General features: G+C 43.9%; 1 protein-coding gene across 13 annotated transcripts in view; it reads left to right on the forward strand.

Annotated features, from left to right (window-relative positions):
- Positions 1-20,574, forward strand: part of LOC108660041 (collagen alpha chain CG42342) — a 77,266-nt gene that overhangs the window by 14,370 nt on the left and 42,322 nt on the right. The gene's annotated exons all lie outside the window — the stretch shown is intronic.

The following is a 20,574-nucleotide window of genomic DNA, read 5'->3' on the forward strand; positions in this document are numbered from 1 at the left end:
AGGGCATAGACAGATGCCCCATTCCCAGCTTCACTCAGCACACACACACACACATGTCTGTCTGTCTCTCCCCATGTGTTTGTGTGTGTGTGTTGTGTCTATGTGCAATTTGTCTGAGCTGCTGGGCTAGCGCCTTTTGTTCGTATATTTGGCTTTCAGCTTGCAGCTTGCTTCGCTGCTCGTTTCGCTTGGCATTGCCAAACTTTGATTACTCGGGGATTAGCCATGTCCTTTGAGTGCCTGGCTGCCTGCGTGGCTGCGTGGCTGCGTGGCTCTGTTTGGCTGCCAGCTTGCTTTGTGGTTTGCATAAATTTTGCTTAAAATACTTTTTAAAAACTTTAGCGACACTCGCACACATTGCCATCGCCGGCGCAATCGGTCCCCACCCACCCACCGCCACCCACTCCCAGCCCCAGCTCTGACCTTTGCTTATGGGATTTAGCCGGGACATGTACAACTTTGCTTGCTCTTTGCGTCCTTTTGTTCGACGTCGCTGGTGTCCTTTGTGCGCTTGGCGCATTAACGCAATTTGTCTCGACATTCGCACAATTAACTCATCCACTCGAGTGCCGCTAAGCTGTTGGCAAAGTTTGCGGCTAATCCGGGCCACGTATGGACCGCAGCGGCCTTCCTAGCTGCAATTTCTTTCTTCCTTTCGACTAGCATATGACGCATACGCAGCGTGTGCCGGCTCTCTTGCCCCGTTGGTAACTAAATGCCCAGCGCAATTATTTAACAACTTGGCCAATTCGAGCTCAGGACCCCCATACACTCCTCTTTGGGTTTTTCGGCGACAAGATACGACAGAAAGTTTTCTAATCGATGCGCACGCAGGTCGAAAGTTTCTGTCAGGCAGCGCAACGGTCGAAGTTTCTTTTCAAAGTCACTGCAAATAAATAAATTTTCGACGCTCTCCCGGCACTCCCGACGGCTTTGATAAGCGCGTGCCAGGCGAACGGTGCCAGGCCAGCAGCACGGCACAGCCTTTTCGCAGCAGAACAATAAATCAAAGCCAAGCGGAAGGCGGTTCGCTTATGGAGGCTCCCTTTGCTTATCTCTGCAAGTGACTGCGGCAAAGGTCTTCATACTCGCCGCCTCAGCTCCAGTCTGTCTATGCAGCGCAGTTGTCCTGAAGCTCCTTCGTGTCAAGGATATTGCAGTGGCGTACATTGAAATATGCTTGAGTTAATTCGATTACATAGAACTTGTCGGTGCTTATCTGGATGAATTTGATCAAATTACAGATTGAGCAGTGCAAGAGGCGATAGCCTACAGTGTTTACTGGCTAAGTGCTACAGATGTAAGCAGGAGATTGATCAAATATATATGTATATGAATGAGCTGTGATATCAAATTGAAATATTTCTAATGCTAGATTATATATTATTATATATTCCATAAATATTTGATATCCATTTAAAATATTATTATATATTCCATAAATATTTGATATCCATTTAAATTTTAAGCTAATTTGCTTCGTTATGCACACAGTTTATTGGCTCGTTATTCATGGTTATCGATATTTTTGAAAAGTCAAGTGCAATTCTATTCCAACTGTGAATGACATTTGACCACTTCTCATTCAATACTAAGCTGCTCTCCAATCCGTCGTGAGCTGCAGCAGCACACACACCCACACACGCACACACTCAACAGCCATCTGCTGCAGCTCTTCGCTGCCTTTGGATGCCGTAGCTAGATGAGTGCTTCATATGGCTGTTTGGCTCCCAACATACTCTAATGCTGACCATACGCTTCTGCTGGTGATGTTGGTGGTGATGATGCTGCTGCTGCTGCTGCTGCTGCTGCTCCTGCTGCCCTCAACTGTCCCTCAATTTATCATAGCCAAACGCAAAATCCACTTTAGCAGCAACAACAACAACAACGGCAATCACTAGACAGCGCTTGATGCTCAACGGACATCTTTGGCTGCGTGTGACACTTTGCAAAGCCAAAATATGTAGAACATGCCACAGAGAGCAGTACGGGCACTCACACACAGGCACAGAGACAGACAGACAGTCATAGAGAGACTGTTAGAGTATATAGTATATGAACTATGGAAATTTCCAATTAGGTTTTAATGCGTACAAGTGCTTTTTATTCAGTGCAATTTCTCACTGAACTCACAGAACAGCCAGAGATGTTCTCCTCTTGGACACATTCAGCTCACGTGCTGCGGCGCTCACAGAGCGATAGAGAGAGAGGTGGGGACATCTCTATCTCTGTCTGTTTTTTTTCCCTTTCATATTTCACAGCTGCTGTTGCTGTTGCTATTGCTGTTGCTCTGCGTATATTTTTGCCAGTCATAAATTTCAATCACGTTGTCAGGATAACACCAAGTGGATATACTCATATGTCTCACGGCTGCTACAGTGCGTCTCTCTGCATATGTTGCCGCCGCCCGCTTGGGGTGGCAGCTTATGCTCCTTGTTGCTGTGCGGTGCGGTTTCTGGGCGTGCCAAAGCAGAACGACAAACTCTCACCTACCACAATGACTCCCAACCCCTCCCCACCAGTGCACACCCTAAGCCAACCAGCATACCCATGGTCGTGTTTGAGGCCACAGACGGTTCTGTTTTTCGGCCATTGGCACACACAGACGGCGCTGGGCAACCGAGCAATGGCAATACCAATTCGAATGCTAACGGGCCATGCCATGCCATGCCGCCGCTGAGCAGAGCAGACCACACCTCGGCATATCGATTGTCGCTACATATCAATTGATTTCCTCTTCGTTTTCAATTTGGCCAGAGCCAGAAATACTCCTGCTGCTGCTGCTGCTCCTCCTGCTGCTGCTGCTGTTGCTGTTGCCTGTTTTCAGCTACATGCTGAGCATTTTGTTTATGTGACTTGGCCAGTTGTTTGCTCCGCTCGGTTGCTTTGAATTGGGCTTTGTGCTTTTTGTTGTTTGGACTTTCATTTGTGACTTTGCGTGACTTCGAGCTTACCTGGACAACAACAGAACACGCCTTGATTACCATTTAAATGCCGAACTAATAGGACAATAAACCATTCCCATTCACAGCAGACAGCAGCAGCCATAACAGCAGCAACAACAACTGAAATTATAACAGCAGCAAATTATTAATTAGTGAAACGAAATTAATGCGCAACTGTCGTCATTATTTGTGCCGTCGTCCCATCCACGCGAGCTTCGGGGCTCACCCACACACGACGCGACACTGGATGCCGCATTTGTTGACAAATTTATTTATTCGCCTTCCTGCCAGACAGCCCTCACCTCTGCCCCCTTCCGCCCCCGCTGCCCCATAGTTGTTGCCGTCTCCTTCCCCGGCCAGCCCGTGGCGCTGTGTTTTGTTTTACGCATTTGCGGCTTCAGCTTCTCATCGGAATGCCGCGCCATGATGAGAGAGAGAGAGAGAAAAAAAAAGAATATAGAAAGAAATGCCATTAAAAATAACACAGTCCACGCGGCAGCCAGATTGCCGAACAAGCCCGCTGGAAAATGCAGCCAAATGAGAAAATGGAATTAATTTATTGACAGCAATAAACTAAATGAATTACCACCGAAAAATTGCATGAATTTTATTCAAGTCTTATGTCGCATGTGCCGCATATTTGCTCTCCAATTGCCGAATGCGTTTTTTTTTTTTTCGATTCCAGAGGTCAATTTTTGATGAGCTACTGCGTCAGTCAGGTGCGAACTCAATTAAAATTTCAATAACGTGCAACAAGCAAAGGGACGGACGCACGTTGCATGGCCAAAACAGCAATAATTTGCAAATGGGAGATGCTCTACTCGCAGATGTTCTCTAATTGGATTTGAGCTAAATCATGTTTTGATTCGGCTTCGAAATCATTAAAGCCAACATTTTGACAATTTTGTGAATTGAAAGCAAACGAAATTTATATTGCATTTGATATTTAATTCAATCAGGCAACTAACTAGTTAGTACAGCCTTGTTTGCTCTCTAGATTAATCATATTTGTAATTGAAAATCAATTGGGCTTTGCCATTAGTGGGGAAATAAATTATCCTAAGAAGTTTGTTTGAGGATTACAAGTGAATTGTGGACCATCGTCTGCAGGCCTCAAGTTGAGGCGAGCCTGTCTGGGGCATTTTTGATTTACAGGGCATGCAAATTAGACTATTGAGCTGCTTTAATTGGCTCGCTTGTCTAGCTGCTGCATTGTGAATTTATCTCAAATGAACGTGGCAATTAGCACAATTCTCTCTGTTCGTCCATCAGTCAAGTGAGAGAGCTCCCCGGCTCAGTGTTTAGCTAAGTATATACATATACACATACATATATATCTTGCGGTTGTGCATGTGTCTGTGTGTGTGTGCAGCTGTGACCGGATCTACAACTGTCTGGGATGTTTGGTTAGTTTATTAGCCACATATGCGCGGATTTCTTTTACGGTTTTTGGTTTCCAGTTCGCACATGAGGTTCGGCCTGGCCTGGCTTTGGCTTTGGCTTCGGCTTTAGCCGTTTTTTTTCTCTTTCTTTCTGCCTCTTTTTCTCCGCTGCTGTTGCTTGCGGTTGCGTCTCATTGCCTGTTCCTGGAAATTGAACGCGTTGGCTGCTGCGTAAATATTTCAGCGCCAAACAGAAATTTATTCGAGTCGCCGGCTCGTTTTGGGCGGCCACTGCGGCATTTGACAAGCGTCAGCGTCAGCATCAGCACCAGCGATACAGTTCCAATTGCTTGAAAGCTGAAAAACAGAAACTGAAACAGCAACAGCAACAGCAACAGCAACAGCAACTGAAACAGGAATAGGGGCGTGGCCAGGCGTGGCGCGGTACGAATGTGAGCATTGGGCGTGCATTGCCTGTAAACAGATTTCATTTTTATACTTTTACGTGATTTTCAGCGACAATTCAGCGTGCGCAGCGACATTGGCGTTCAAACGACGCACATGCTCCAATTTCATGCCATGCTCACGTACACAGCGTCCAATGCCTGCTCCAGCTATAGCTCTGCCGACAGCAGCAGCAGCAGCAGCAAAGGCAGCAGCAGCGGCGGCTGCTTTATGATTTATTGCCTTGACACTGCGTGCTCTGTGCACAACCCCTGCCCGCTGCCAGAGGCATAGCCACAGCCACAGACAGCCGCTGTTGCCGCCCCTGCCCGCTGGCCGGGCCAACGTTTATTTTTGCCTTCGCATTGTTTGTTTGACTGACACACACAAAACTAGTCGTCGTCTGCCAGGATTTGTCGTCATTCTGTTGTTGCCGTTGCCGCTCATGGGATTTGCGAGCGTTAGTGCAACGCGTGGCAGCCAGCAGCCAACGGGCCTTGCCGCCTCCTGCTCCCCGCTCTTGCGCCCACATTTAGCGATAAATACAAGTTTTATGATGGATAATAAATGGCTTCATTCGCGTTGACAAATAGTCTGGTTTTGTTTTCATTTGCTCGGCTCGGCCAAAATCCCCTGCTCCTGCCCCTGCTCCCGCTTCAGCTCCTGCTGCCGCTCCAGCTGCTGGCTGTGCATCCCGTCGGCTTCCGCTTGGAGGCGCATGCCATTGTCTGTTGGGCGGCTCCCAGGTCGAGCAGATAAAGATGATGTATTGCTGGCGCGTCAGTTCGCGCGTTGCCAAGTGGGTGGATTATGCTTTCAGGTAGGATTAGCAATTACGATTTAAATAGAAATTCTTGCAATTTATCATCTGGTTTTTCGTGTTGGCTTCGGTTCGGCCAATCTGTGCGTTTAATCGCCAGAAAATCAGCTGAAAAAAGAAAAGAAAAACTGTTTAAAACGTTAAGCGCCATTTCATTGGCGGTTCGCGTGGAAATGCCGCGGCTAACGTGAATTTTATTGCATCATTTGAATTTGGAATATGCCAGCCAAAATATAATAATAATAATAATAATAATAATGCACAGCGCTTTTGCGGCCACTCCCCGCTCTGGGGCTGTTGCTTTTATGGCCGAATAATGTTTTTAGCCTTTTATGCTGCATAATTTTTCGAGTGACGGCCTCAGCGATTATTTTCAATTTTTGACTATTTATGCAAATTGACTGAAAATATGCATAAAAGTCGAAAATGTCATCAATTTTATGTGCACAATCCATAAAAGCGCAAAAATATCACTCATACGCCCCGCTGCGAGCGAGCCCAGCACGGCTCATTAGGCCACAGTCAAAAACAACAGAAACACGAAAAATAACAACAACAACATATCGAAGACTTCTATGGCTCGAGACAGTCAACGCTGTCTGTCTATTTGTCTACTGTCTATCTATCTGTCTGGCTTGAGTTTTTTTTTTTATGTTTCAATCAATGAGAAATGAAAATGAAAATCAAAACCCCCATCAATGTCACACAGTCTGGAGATTGGCTCTCGCCCGGTCAGTTTTACAATCTGGTAACACAATCTGCCTCTATTTATGGGCCTAACCGGAGAACTCTCTGGCTATTGCCTCGGCCAGTCGCCTCTGCTTTGGCGCAGAGGGAAAGCTAATATCAATATCAAAATCAAAATCAATCATTAACTGTGTCCATATCAGTTTCATGTGTTTCGTGCAATTCATTCTGGAGCCCGTTCCCAGGTCCAGATATTACTCGAACTTCATTCGTACAAATCACAATCGATCATTGTCGAACAACAAACACTTAATACACGGAACGATAAAAACAAAAACGAAAAAACGAAGAAAAAACAACATTTTGGGGAACATGTTAACGCTTGCTCATAATTGAATTACGGTTTTTACATCTTTTTCCCAGAAAATTCAATAATAAAATGAAAAGAAATGAAAATGATTTGAGCAGCGTATCGAGCCGCAAAGCGGGGCAGTTAGCGCGCGTTTCCCATTTCAGTTGCCACTGTGCGTGGTGCAGTGGTTGAGTGGTTTGGTGGCTGCCTGCGTGCACTGCACCAATATAATTGAGGCTGTTAACGAGCCACGGATTGAAGATGAATTCAAAAGAAGAAGCAGCAGCAACAGCCAAAGGGCAGGGCGACAGTTGAGCCGAACTGGTTTTTCGCTTTAATGCTGATAAATTATGCCCGATGTGTAATACGAGAGGCGTACGTCAGAGAATTTACAATCGTGTATAGATTTATATGCGCATATATTATTTCCATTGTCCCTTTTTAAATGTTCCACTACCACAAATTTGTATAATCAATCGGCCGGCTGAGCATTTCACGGTTAGTTGGCTTAATAAGCTAACCAAAATTTAAGCTGTGATGAACTAGTTATGATTGCTTATCTCGTCTGTCCTGGTGTCAATAAACACCCAACTGACAGCTCCAAGTGCGGCTATAAATTGCCAAAAAAAAAAAAAGGTGGACAAATTCATGGGACAGTTAGGGCGAGGCCCACATCAAATGGAGCTCTGCTCGGGTGGAAAGCTTTTATGGCATGTTGGCCACAGGTAAATAAATACAACTCACGAAAAAAAGGAGCAGAGGAAACCTGTCTGGTGGAAATTACCTGCCTTTGTTGCGGCCGTCTGATTCATCAGTTCGAGTACCTGGGCAGAGCCAGCCAGGCTGGGCTATCCTTCTGCGTGCCAAAACTCAATCAAAATTGTCGCCCGTTTGTCAATGGAAGAAGGCTCCGCTCACTCGCATGTGCCCAAGACTCCATCAGAGAGAGAGAGAGAGAGGGAGAGAGGCAGTGCCCTGTCTATGTCACACCCCGGAGCGTGCAATTAAGTTGCGCTTTGCTTTGTGGGTTTTTCCATTTAGTGGGCGCGCCCTGGCAGCCCATTTCATTTACATTCGCATTTGCCGCAACGCATTGTCAGACATGCGACGTCGTTAGACAACATCGATGACGATGGCGACGACCGCGACTTGACTGTGACTGTGACTGTGACTGTGGCGGCCACCGTTAACACTTTGCCCACTTTGCTCGTCCACGACGTCCCGACTCACCGCGTCCTCCGTCGCAGCAATCGCTGTCTGCGGCCTCTGCACACAATTGGAGCGCCAAAGCGTTGCTTAAATCTAATCAAAATGCGAATGTGTCGCCGTTCATGTCGCGCTAGCTGTTCAGCTTGTTGTAGTAGTCGTTGTCGTTGTAGTTGTTGTCGTTGTTGTTGTTGTAGTTGTCGCCTCTGCAGCAGTCGCTCTTGCTGCCAGTGTGCCAGCATGGCCTGCCGCCTTTCTTCTTTCGCACTCGCTCCATGCAACGTGTGCAGCAGCCTCAGTTCAGTCGATGCGTTCACACACTGTTGGACGTTCGCCATTCAAATTACCAACAACAACAGCGACAACAACAACATGTGACAAGTATTTCAAGTGCGGAGCATGCAACACCTTTTGACATGTTCGTTGCCTCCGTTGGCTGGTTTGGTTGGTCTTTCGCTATGCAATGGCACTCACTCAAAGGCCTCATTGATTTCAAAGTGCAGTTGAAAGTTGTCTAAATATGTCTTCTTCTTGTAGCAATTTAGAGCCCAAATTGATGGAAACTGAAATCGCGATATACATATATATGAAATGTATTTAATAGGAATATAATCGTTGACTTTTAACTCTGAATATCTTTGGGTACAGATGAAATATAGCTCGAATTGGGTGAAGAGGTTTTGTTCTTTACTTCTGATATATGCAGCAGTGTGACTGGGGAGTAAATGCTTACAAGTCAATGAGACGTAAGTCAATGTCTATGTAGCTCAATATTGACACCTATTTTAGAAACAATACACAGTAGAATCCAGTTATAACGACTTCGCTTATAGCATCCATATGTCTAGTTCGACGAAAATTCCAGTGCCCAGACAAACTTATATGGGCAAACTTATATGCTTTTAGCGTCTTCGGGATATGAGGACGATGCCTTGAGCGTCGTTAAAATGGGATATTCGGATCAATGGATAATCAGATGTACTATATTAATCTTAATATTCGTTTCAAATATTGAATTTAGTATGTTATATTATGTATCTTAATATTACTATATTTCTTATCGCAGGTGTGAATATATAACTTATCATAATAGCTGATATACTGGCAAAATAAATATGCACATAACATATAAAGGCTGACATACAATATATATATATTGCTTTTATGGAATTGTAATCAATAAATTATAAACCTCATCATATGTATATTGAAATTGTACCAATTCCAAGTACTTGCACATGGAAAGAGCACTTAATGGTCGACCTAGAGAACATTGTATTCTTTGGTTTCTCATTTCATGGGCTCATCGCTCATCGCTCATAGCTGCGTCTAAATTGTCGTCTGAGTCTAGCGCTCGGAGTTGTCTCTGGACTCGACTCGACTCGATTTGGTCTGTGTTGTGGCTCGGCGAGTTGTTCACGCCAGACTGGGCCTTGGTCTGTGGCTTTTGTCACACTCATCTTCGTCGTGGTTGTCACGTCAATTTCATTGGAATTGCATTTTGGGCCGGCAGCAGCTGCAGCAGCTGCAGCAGCCGCAACAGACGGAATGGAACGCATGCGCAGCGTTTGGTGTCACTGCTCCTGCTCCTCCTGCTCCTGCTGCTGTTGCACCCGTACCCACCCCTCTGGCAGCGTCCCTTTGCCAAGCCGACTACGCGTCTTGCGCTGACCAGTTTGTCAACTTACAAATTTAATCAGCTTAAAGCGACAGCGCTGCCTCCTGCCTGCCTGCCTGACTGATGCTGCTTCTTCTTCTTCTTCTTCTCTTCGCTCGCATCTCTTGCCTTTTCTATGCTCCACTTGCTGCATACATTGTCGTATGTTGTATCGCGCGTCCCCCTACCCCTTACCATTCCACTCATTCATAAGTATGCAGCGCTTTTGATTCCAGTTAGTTTACATTTCGTATGCAAGCCATCGCTGCATTCTGGAGCAGCTGCACACTGATGCGAGCCCCGTTGAAAATTGTATTATGCAAAGTGCTCTGTGCTGGAAATTAAACATTTGCATTCGCTTTGCTCGCTTTGCTCGCGCGCCCTGTTCTCTCACTTAACACCTCTTGGAGGCACTCATGTGTGGCGCTTATGTGATGCTATTGTTGTTGTTACTGTTGTTGTAGTTGCTCTTCATATTTATTTATATTTTGGCCTTTTTGGGTGTAAAACGTTTTAGCATCTCTCAAGTGTCGGAGCTACGCCCCCACTCAGATCGCGTAAACACGACCGGCTGCATTTACATAGTTAAACATATTAAGCATCACAAATGCATTTTGTGTGCGCACTTAAACGCAAGTGAAATGCTTAAATAAACATTTTAAAACAACAATAAACAGCACGTAAGTAAACAGGCAGCCAGCCCTAGAATCAACATCAACTCCGGCCCACTGTGCACGGGGCTGAGTATATAAGCTCGGGTGGCAGTGCTTGGACCAATGCCAAACAGTTGTCAATTAAAGTCAACACTACAACAACAGCAATATTAACAACAATAACAATAATGAATATAACTCTATGGCAGGGTCGCCGTCTTATCAAGAAGCAGAACAACCCGCATGAACCTTTAAGAATATACACAAAAAAAAAAATATATATATATATATATAAACCGACTGCTGAGAATTCACATTTATTATGTTTAACAAACCCAAATGGCGTCAACTTTCTGACACCTTCAACTCGCAGCACATATGTATGTATATACGTATATGTATGTATGTGCCGGCTCTAGAGAGACACAAATACATATATCTTATGTATAAGTATGTGAAGTGCTGTTTTTTTTTTTATGGCGCTCTGGCTGCAGCTTATAGTTGTCACTACAAATTGGTTATGCTAGGAATAGGAGTAGGAGTAGGAGCAGCAGTGGGAGCAGGAGTAGGAGTTGGGGCATCGGTATAGGTTTTGGGTTCGCTGCTTGATTAAGCGCCATAAATCTTGAGGGTCGCAGCCAAAGCTTCAGATACATATGTAACTAGACTAGAAAAGGGTCGCACCAGCTGCTCAGAACAAACGAAATCTTTTTCCACACAACGTTAACATTTTGTCAGACAAAATGCGTACGGAGCTACAGTTCTTTACATCTAGCAACGGCAGCTCTATTGTTGCTGTATCTCAGCAGAGAGAGGGACAGAGACAGATACATTTAACACTTTATATAATTTATTGTAATTTTGTTGCTGCTATTCACGCGTTGGGTCTTCGTGTTTTTTTTTTCTTTCATTTTTGTGGCAGGCAGCTGTTAACAAAACGGTTTCCACATAAAACTCACACCTTTCGGTTTTGGATGAGCTGCTTAGCAGCATTGGGCTGGAGCAGCATCTGCATTTGTATCTGCATTTGTATCTGCATCTGCATCTGCTCTAACTGCGGCTTGAAGTCGTCAAACCCACTCAAAATGCAGATAATTTGTGTCTGCCCAGCGGGGCCTGCGGCAACAAGTTGCATGGGCTGAGCTAATGCAGCCCAGGTTTGATTTACAGTTTACCGACTGCGTGGGCTGTTGGTGATTAGCAGCCGTACGAGAGAGCAGAGCAGTGAGGCACGACACATAAACTGACTATGTAAGATGCTTTGCAGAGAGAGAGAGAGGAGCCGAATATAGTTATAAAACTTTATTAAACACATCAAAACAAACGAGACTCGTTGGGAATATGTATAATATTATTAATTTGGCAATACGTCAATGTAATAGTTGATCTTGCTCTCTCCCTCTAGCTAGTAATTTCACTATTTCATTATTTTTATTTCACTCTGTTTCTCTTTGATCTTGCTCTCTTATTATTACATTTACTTCACTCTGTATCTCTCTCTCTCTCTCTCTCTCTCTCTCTTTTAATCTGCCTATTTCATAACTCCAATGCCAAGCTCTATCTCATTTTGTACCTATCTTAATCTTCCTCTTTCATTATATTCATTTCAGTCTTCTTCCCTCTTTCTTTTTATCTCTCTATAGCTCTCTCTCTCTCGCTCTCTCTCTCTTAATCTTCCTATTTCATAACTCTAACACCAAACTCTGGCTCCCTGTCTCTATCTTAATCTTCCTCTTTGTTTGTATTCATTTCAGTTTTCTTTTCTCACACTCTCTCTCTCTCTCTCTCTCTCTCTCTCTTAATCTCCCTATTTCATAACTCCAATGCTCCAAGCTCTATTTCTCTCTGTCCCTATCTTCTTCTTTCATTCATTTCACTCTGCTTTCCTCTTTCTCTCTGCCTCTCCCTCTCTGTACTTTCACACACATCTTCAAGCCAATCTCACTTTTACTCACCTCCTACTGTATTCCCAGCTGCTGCTCTCACTCTTCCTCACTCTTTAGTAATTCTTACATATTTCATTTAGCCCATCCTTCGCTCTCCCCTTAATATATATCAAATATTTCAAATAGAAATCAACTTTACCTCCACCAATTAAATAATTCTAAATGCTTCCATTTGACGTCTAGCCTTGGTGCATGCCTACATTAACAAATATTCGGCCAAGGCGTTCGCGGGAAAGCATATAATTTGTATTAAGAATTTCAATATTGAACTTGGAATTATTCGGCACCTCGATCTCATACCTCGCTGCATTTAATGATATACAAAGGCATACCTATTCAAATATTTGCTTTGATTGAAAAAGAGTTAATGAAGCAGTTGACAGGCGGGCCGGGCGTTTATTCCACCTTCAGTCCTTCACCCCAGAATGCTCATCAATAATCCTGCGTGTCAACATTGTTGCATGCGTTGCCCTCTTTTGGCATCGACCTTTGTTAATTGCCGTTTGTTGCATGCACACAGCTTGGTATTTAGCTCGGCCCTGCTGTCGCCCCCTGCTGCCAGTTATTACCGACTCGCTCGATCCCAGTGGCTTTTGTGCGGCAATAACTCTGTTTACATTCCTGTTAACCCGCCACACACACATCAGCCTCAGCCTCAGCATCGGCATCAGCATCGGCATCAGCATCTGCAGCGGCATTGGCCTCAGCCTCATCGGCTTTGGGCTTTGGGCTTACCTTTGCCATTTTTCTCGTTTCCTTTCAAGCCTTTGTTGATGCTCTTTGCATGTCAGCAGGCTTAAGCTGGGAGACGCCTCTGCGGCAGCGGCAGCGGCAGTGGCAGCGGCAGCCTCCGCATCTGCCTAGACCATCACTTCCTGTGCGGTACCGTCCGACCCGCCTACCGTGGCTGGCTGTCTGCATGCGTCTACCAGTCGGCCGCCTCTTCGTTCGCCTTTGTCTGCGATTTCAGTATCTTCATCGCCTTTTGCTTGTTCTGCTGCTTGCAAAACTCGTTTGCATATTGTCATAATTTCTGCACTTGCACTCACACATACACACACACACACACACGCTCACTTTAATACACTCACACGCTTTCACGTAGCTCTGTGCCGGTTTTTGTTTAAACAGCTCTGCTCAGCTTAGCTCAGTGCTTGCCTTCTTTCTGCCAGCTTCAGCGCCGACGTCGACGCTGACAGCGACGTCAACTACAGCGCGTCGCCTAGTTGTTATGGCCAGGGCATCGCCGACTGCCATTTGCGGCAAATGTAGCATGTTTTATTGTTATTTTGATTGCATTTATTGTATTTTTAAGCGGCATTGTTGTCAGCCATAAGCCGGCCGCCTTGCATTTACAAACGTTTGTCACATGCACCACATTCCACGAGCAATCAGCTAAACGGGTATATTAGCATTGCTGTGCAGCTGTAGAAGCTTTGAGCTGGATTATAATTTGTGATGTGTAAAAAATATAGAATATTATAGATGAAATTATTAAAACAAGTATACTACTAATTATATAGCTAGAATAACTTGAATAGAGTTTGTAAATATTTTCGAATATTTAAATTCCCAAATAATATTGAATATTATAGATAGAAAAGTATAGTAATACATAATTAATATATTTTTTTATTTCGCTCAGACTTTGTCTTTAATATTTTAGAGCAATCAGAAATTGTTGCAATCTCCGGCTTGAATGCTCAACCTTGATGAATACTTTTCAGCTTGACATAGTTTATATAAATTACATTTATATACTATATTATTTTTGCATCATTTCATTTTAAAGAAATTCTTAATTCTTACAAATTTAATTTGTTGCTCGAGCAATGGTTAAAATTTAAGAGCAAATGATTTTAGTCTGGCAACATTTTGACCCTTCTATTCGGTTTTGAGTTTGCTTTTCTCTCTACATGGACTCGTTTGTCCCAGTCGGCATTAGCATGCGCTGCGTTGTCTGCGGCCATTTGGCTAACGGGTTACATGGAGCAGTCGTTGCATTTAGCTGGTAATTTGCCATTTGCCTTTGCCCGTTGTTGATTGTCCATTAGCGCGTTCAGTTGAACATCGAGTGCCGCTTGAGGGCTTTAGAATTTTGCGTATCCGTGACGGATGCATGTGTGTGTATGTCTCCCTCTCTCTCCCTCTCTCTCCCTCTCTCTCTCTCTCTCTCTCTTTCTCTCTCCCTCTCTCTCTGTGTGTGTGTTTGAGGTGTCAGTTTTGCAACGCCCCTTTCCTGCCTACTCCTATTCATACTTCACTTCTATTCATGCGGCTCACATCAACTGAAAAAAATCTCGCATTGAGTGTAATTAGGCGTGTAGTCCTCTGGCACTCCTTAGCTGAGTTATGCGCTCAACTGAGCCAATACAAATGCACTTGAGTATGTACATACATATATGTATTCCTGTGTGTGTGTGTGTGTGTGTGTGTATCAATCAATAGACATACACGCACCCTACTCAATATTGCAGCAGATTCGCCATTGCATCTGCTCGAATCGCCCCAAGTTGTGAAATTGTCGAACTGTTTAGTTTGGTTAATTAGTAAGTTTTTCTAACTGCTGAAAGTTGAGCATTGTTTGTTGGTTGATTAGCGACTGCTCCAAGCACCGATAGCCAACTCTCTAATTAAAGATAACACGCTGCAAGCAAACCAAATTTCTGACGCCCACCTGGTTACGCCCCACAGCAGAGAACATGTGCGCATGGCTTGCACTCATTCCCGTTGCCTTTGCCAACTGAAACAAAAACAAAAAGCGCAGACAAAACAAAAACAAACAAAGTTTTTGTTTTTTTTTTGTTTGTTTGTGGCCAACAATTAAAATTGTGTAATGAACAGTGTTTTCAACACTTCCGTTATGCACGGAGTCAATGCATTGCCATATAATTAGAATTTAATTCAGCTTCAATTTCAGTTTGTATCAACGACAGAACTTTTATATGATTGACTGACATTTCCCACTGCATTGAATTTTGCACAATTATTTGATTAATGTCTTTGATGTGATTGATGGCCACAAGTATTTGAGTAGAAAATAAAAAATATGATATATATTTGCCTTAATTGTCAGCAACGGCATTTTCATATTTATCTACGCATCCAGAAGTTTCTGGATCCCAAATGACATAAAGTAAAAAAATAATTTATAAAAAAATATAAATATAAATTTAATAGAAAAATATCAACAAAGAGAGAGAAAAAATATAAATATATTAAATAAAATAAATAGAGAAATATCAAAAGTAAATTAATAAAGTTTTTCACCAAATGCTTGTGGCAATTGGCTTCAATTTTGAAGCAAAATTTTTGCCAAAAAGTCCAGCAACAACAGCAACAGCAACAACAACAGCAACAAGCTCGAAAACAAGTGAAAAGAGCAAACAGTCACGTGGCTGCTAAAAATTGAAAACTAGTTAAACATTCACGGTAGCTGTAAAGGAGTCAACATTGAAAGTAGAACTCGAGCTCCGGCAAAAAAACTACGAAAAAAAAAAAAGACCAAAATGAAAAGGCAAAAAGGAAATTTTTTTCTCTATTGATTTGCTGTTCAATTTGCTTGCAGTTCGTTGTCAGGGGTTGCTGTTGTTGTTGCCATTGTTGTTGTCGCACAAATGTAGCCCAGCTATAGCAGCAACAACAACAGCAGCAACAAACCAAACCTAGCCATAAATAACACGAAACGTAGCTCACAACAACAAGATGAAGTCTGTATAAAAAATGAAATATAAAGCTTGAGCCCCATAGTCGACTGGAAGTTACTCTACAAATAGCTGTATATAGGGTATAGAGTATAGACTATGAATATATTTAAATTTCAATTTATAAACATTTTAATAAATATTTCTTAATACTTCATTATTAGATCATCTCATTCTTATCAGATCTGTTGATCTGTTCTCATCAGTCGAAATGAGCTCCTTGCTCCTCCTTCATCTTTTTTGGCAATATATTCTCTGTTCAAATAACCTTTTGGCATTTTTCTACGCTCGACAGTCAAAACTAAAGTCCGGAAACAGCCAAAAAAAAAAAAAACAAAATGAAAAGAAATGAAAAAAAAATTTAGGAAATAGGCAACTCGACTGGCTTTTCTATTTTGGGTAGCTAGTTGTCGACGCTCTTGGCCAAGGAGGCGAAAGCCGAATTGCTGTGCCTGCAGCTTTTATTTGGGCTCTAACCGAAAACTTTTTTGCAGCCCGGCAACAGACACTGAAATTGGACAGCTATCGCAGCTAGACAAACATTAAGTAAATAACAGCAACAACAATGTTACACAAATTGTTGAAAATGCCATACATCAGGCTGGTTCCTCGAGCTGCGAGAGATAGAAAGAGTGAGAGAGCTAGTGTGAGAGTGAGCGAGACTGTATGTCTTTTTTTAATTAATTGCCAAAAAGCGAGGCTGGCAAAAAACGGGCCAGGCCAAACACTTGTGGCCGGCCTACAGCAGGATGGGCCGGCTGCTGCAGACCGTCAGGCCGGCAGACCGGAAGGAAGTCAGTAAGATTGTGCACAAAAGCCCCAACTAGACGTGTGTGTGTGTATGTATGTGTGTGTGTGTCGGTTGGCAGTTTGTAGCATACTTTTGTGCGCGCCGCTGTTTATGCGACTTGTATAAGTTGGTCCTTGGGCATTGTTGTTGTAGCAGTTGTTGTTGTTGTTTTCTCACTTCCTTACTGATTGCCGGCAACATATTTCGCAAATTGCTGTCAAAGTGTTAAGGAAGTTGACTTGGCTTGCCCTCAGCGGGCGCCTTTACAGCAGCAGCTGTCCAATATGCCCCGAGCAATGCACTACACACAGGTTGACTCTGAGTATGTGTGAGTGCGTGTGTGTCAGTGTGTGCCAGTGTGTGTTAGTGTGTGTTAGTGTGCTCCTAATTGCCGGTAGAGGCAACAAGAGCTGCCTCGAAGATGAATTGCTAATGGTTTTCTATTATTTTTTGTTTTCCTTTGAATTTTCCAAGGGAATAACAAGAGTAGCTATAACAACAACAACAATAACAACAACAACAACATAAATAATAATAATAATAATCATGAGGCAGGCCAGTTTACATTGGGCCATTTGAGAGTTTCAAGTGTCAGGCATTCCGGCTAACAAAGGAACCCGCCAAGATGCTTGATAGCCCACTTTGACTGATGGGCGCCCAATGAATGCTGATGAAGATGGAGCGAACCGATGCTCATGTCCATGCCATTGAAAATGGAAATGAATCTGAAGCCGAGGCTGAGGCTGACGATGAAGATGGAGATGGAGATGGAGATAAAGTTGAAGATGTATATAAGCGGCGCCGTCGTGTGAAAGTTTTCAATTTCAATTGTGTATTCAGTTTCCAAAAACAGCGCGAGCAATTTGGTGGCTGTGCACTACCTGGCTAGGCTAGGCTAGGCTAGGTAGAGAAACTCAATTAGTTGCAAATGTGCTGGCACTTGGGCGAGAGAGAGAGAGAGTGAGACAGTCTGACAGACGAAACGACAACAAACATTTTTCAATTAGCAAAAGGTAGCCAAGTGCCTTGAGAGCTAACTGAGCTGAGCTGCGCCAAGTTGAGACCATGGACATGCAATTAACAGCATCACGTGACCTGCAACCCAAGCATCGTATTCGAGTGGCATGAAAAATGAAGCAGAAGCCGTGACGCGCCGAGACGCGACGGCTAGGCGAATGCAGCGACTGCGACTGCGACGGTGATGGTGCCGCCCTCTCGGCCCAATCGCCCAGACTCAGCCAATTGACTTTTGGGCTGCCATCAATGGCATCATTAATTTATCCCAGCCGAAAATCTAGAATTCCAAATTCGAATCGAAAGCAACTTTGGCTTTGGTTTTGCGGCTTGTGGCCCAACCCGGAGCTGGGTTTCATTTCGCTCAGCCTCAGTCAAATGAAAATAATAAAAATGTAATTAACGCCCAAGTCAAAGACGCAGCATTTGTGGGCCATGGCCATGGCTGTGGCTATGGCTGTGGCTGTGGCTGTGGCGCCGCCTCCTGCCTGTTGTTGTTCTGGCTCATTTCTTATACAATTAAGTGGCCCCGGCGCAAGTAGCTGCCCTTTGGCCACTGTCGGAACTTTGTCTATGCCTGTCATGAATTTCATTGCCCGGGCGTTTGTAGGCGTTTCCATTTATTGTCCGCTCCTTTGCTGGTTATCTGATTATGCGGCTGGGACCTCGGGGCGGCCTTGCCGTGCCCGAGCCGGACCGGGCCGTGCCTGATCCTCGGTCTGTCGGATGACACGTCAATGCCAGTTCCGTGGAGAGTTCGAAAGTTTAATTACCACTCACTGTAATCAGTGTTTGTGTGCCTCTGTATGTGTGTGTGTGTTTGTGTTTGTGTACACAAAAATAGCTACAGCGCAGCAAATTACGGCCGTGGAATGCCAAAACGAAAACAAACAAAGGCATCGTTTGACTTTATGCGACTTGCAAATGCTCTATGGGGATAGTGTAGTAAAATTGATTGTAGATTCTTTATATATTAATCTGGACTGTTAATCGTATAACCCAAAGTCGAAATATCAATATAGATAAATCAGCTGCCATAATTAGTGAAACCCGAAATGTGATACTATATACATACAGTCAAGTTCCGATAATTAGAAATGGAAAGGGAATTATTTTTTGTTTTATTTTCACAGAAATTCAAATTATCTAGAAGGATTTTTTTCAAGGGGATACATTTTTTGTTCGATTCATCGCGATTTTCGATTTGGTGGGTTACACATTCGCGAGACTCTTCTATATTTGTAATATATACGATATATGTACGATCTATAGACTATAGATCAATAGATTCTGTATTCCTAAAGTCTTAGGATTTTAATTTTAATAAATATTAAGTATAATATGGCCGCCTATGCTTATATTTAAAGCTAGTCTTCATTTGATATAAATTTTAAATAAATAACTAAAGTTTACCCAACAAGAAGCAAATAGCTCTAGCACTTAGCTCAAACCTCAATCTGTATGTTCCATCATTCTCTAATGGGAATTTGTAAACACTTGCAATAGTCCATCAATATTATATAAAGGGTAATCGAAAGAGCAACGCTACATAGATTTACGGCCAGCCGAAATGTCCGCACTTATCCACTTTTGCAGGGCAACCGCAACACAACAGAAAACACGTTCAAATTATTTTGCAACATCCCAAAAATGGAAACAACAAATAGTGAATGCCCTCGCTTGGACAGCTACCATTGTTGCAGCACACAAAAAAAAAAAAGAAGAAGAAGAAGAAAAGGGAAGGAAGCGAGGGTGGGAAGGGCGTGGGTATGGAGGGGGGAGCGGCCGGCATCCCCAGCGGCAGCTATAGAAAAAGTTGATGAACAACAAGACAATGAACTATGTTAAACTTGTAGCCGCAGTAAGCTGACTAAACGAGTGCCGACCTACCGACAAATTTTGTGCTCGCTGCACGAGGGCGGTGTGCGCAGACAAAAGGGTCCATAGCGCCCTCGGGGGAGCAAAATGAGCAAGAAGCAGAAAACAGAGAATATGGGAAATGACGTTACACAGCGGCTAACGGTCAAGGGGCGGGGCAGCAGTGGCGACTGTGTGGCACAAGATAAGCACGCTGCACTGAGCAATTGGCCAATGGCGATGGATTGAAACCAAAGCAAACCTACTTGGTGCCCACTTAAGACACACAAAGCTCTAAGCAGTGAAAGGTGAGCGAGAGCTGAAAGAGAGAGAGAGAGAGAGAGAGAGCGATATAAAGTGGGAGAAAGAGATAGATAGCAAGCAAGGCGAAACAATGCAGACACAACTATAAATTGATTAATGAATGCAAAGCAGAACGAAATCAAAAGAGCTAAATAGCCGACTTCTCGTGCGGATGGTTGGCCAGGGCCAAAGGGAGGGAAGCCTGTCAAAGTGCACATCAAAGCTGGCTGCCTTTGGCATTTTTGGGGGGTCTCGCGCTGCCTGCAATCTGCTGTGTGTGTGTGTGTGTGTGTGTGCGCCATCTGGCGGCAAATAGATGCGGCTGCGCTGCTCTGACCCCAAAAAACGAAAAGGCAAAGCGCGGCGCATATAATTTCCAATCAATTGAATAAACCGCACACAGATGCCCGCCCGATCGCTTTTTATTGCCCACTAAAAGTGAGCCACAATCGCGTTCCGCGTGTCCAGCATTTGCTTGCATCTGACCTGCTCGCCCGTGGTTGCAATTGTTTTGTTTGCTTTAATGTCTGCAGCACACACACACACACACACATACACACACATACAGACACTTACAACTGTAGGCAAGCGAAGCTGCAACAACAAGACGTCGCGACGTCGTCGTCCTCGATTGTTTGTGGATTTTATTGAGGCTGAGGCTCTGGCTGTGGCTCTGGCTCTGGCGTCGATGACGTTGATGAATTTCTATTTACTTTGTTTAATTTCTGTTTTTATTTGCCATTCGCCGCGGCAGGCCACTCCACACTGTGGCGTGCCCCGTGCCCCACCGAGCCAGCCCCCATCGAAACTGCGT

The sequence above is a fragment of the Drosophila navojoa genome, chromosome 2 (assembly GCF_054131105.1).
Source record: "Drosophila navojoa isolate 15081-1374.11 chromosome 2, UAZ_NAV_1.0, whole genome shotgun sequence".
Classification (NCBI taxonomy): domain Eukaryota; kingdom Metazoa; phylum Arthropoda; class Insecta; order Diptera; family Drosophilidae; genus Drosophila; species Drosophila navojoa.